Source organism: Tupaia chinensis, unplaced genomic scaffold, assembly GCF_000334495.1.
Source record: "Tupaia chinensis unplaced genomic scaffold, TupChi_1.0 Scaffold000077_1, whole genome shotgun sequence".
NCBI lineage: Eukaryota > Metazoa > Chordata > Mammalia > Scandentia > Tupaiidae > Tupaia > Tupaia belangeri.
In genome coordinates this window covers 195,663-196,927 of record NW_006159538.1, presented here as the reverse complement: position 1 = coordinate 196,927, position 1,265 = coordinate 195,663, and the positions used below count along the sequence as shown (strand labels likewise).

Sequence of the window (1,265 nt, the reverse complement as noted above, 5' to 3'; positions counted from 1 at the left end):
TTTCTTTTTGCCAGGGGTTTTTATCTAGCAGTTTGAGCAATGGACCTGCTCTCTGATAAGGAAGTGGGCTTTAGAAAATGGCTGCATGGTACTCTGAGAGATTTATTACCCTATTCTTTGAGGGATCAGTAGACCAGAGCATCTGGTACTTCTTGTCTGAACAGTTACCGAATAGAAACTTGCCCTTAGCCACAGTTCATTGAGTCTCAATGCAGTCAGCTTTTTGGCTGTGAAAACTTAGCCACTGTGACTCCATCTTGGGCCTTTGCTCTGTGCTCAATATCCCTAGCTTCTGCCTTACTAGCAAGGAGCCATACATTCTTTAGAGACAGGTAAAAGGGGCATATATACATATAATTGATCAGACCATAAAGGAAGAACACAGAGAATTCATTAAAAAAAAAAAAGCATAGTGATTTTATTTTGGGGCCCCTCCTCTATCTACCTATAAGTGGGGTCTAGTGCCTATCTCATTTCCCCCTCTGAAGAAATACTCCTAACTGCTGTTGGGGGGAAGGGACGAAGACCGCTCTGGCTGCTTCATGCTGAGATTGGGACGTTAACAGGGATGGCGTCAGACCTTCCAGCAGAGGTCAAGCTAGTGGTCCCCAACAGAAGTTCACAGCAGACACAGCTGAAACACTTGAAGAGAAGTCTGAAGTCTGAAAGCGTCTAGGTGAGAAGAAACAAATTTAGTTAATGGATTCAACAGACCAGGTCCATAAAAGGCAAACAAGCAAAATTATTGCAGTCTCGAAAGGGCTGAAAGCCAGTCTGGCTACTTCCAATTTCATAAGAGACTGGAGTGCATCTTGTTGAGTTTATCCCAGATCTGGAGTATGTATGTATTAATTTTTATCATAATTGCCAGTGATGTTGAAAATGACACATATGGGTAAATTTTTGACATCTTAAAAGCAAATAATCAATAACCTTTTACTGTACATCACTTAATTTTCAATTTAGGACATTTAAGGCTCAAGTAGTGTTATTTAAAATTTTTATAAAAGCCCAAGGGATGTGTTTATTTTCATGAAGATATAGCTCTCAAGTGTACATTGAATTATATCTTTCCATTTAAAGACAGATGGAAATTGGGACTCAGGGAATCAGCAGTTAGCATAATGGCTATGTCTCTGGACTCCCACATAGTCAACCGCGGTTTGCGTCCCGGACCTGGTGGCTTAAAACTCATGCCGGGCGTGTGTGCATGCGTGCCCAAGATCCCGAGAGGAGAATGGAGGAGAAGGGATTGCGGCATGGCC

At 42.1% G+C, this 1,265-nt stretch overlaps 1 long non-coding RNA gene across 2 annotated transcripts in view; it reads right to left on the bottom strand.

The window, feature by feature from the left end:
- Nucleotides 1-431: 431 nt before the first annotated feature.
- Nucleotides 432-1,265, bottom strand: part of LOC102480617 (uncharacterized) — a 26,160-nt gene continuing 25,326 nt past the window's right edge. For both annotated transcript variants that reach the window (XR_333662.1, XR_333663.1), the window contains exon 3: nt 432-672. This is a non-coding gene — a long non-coding RNA (uncharacterized LOC102480617). The remainder of the gene's footprint in view (nt 673-1,265) is intronic.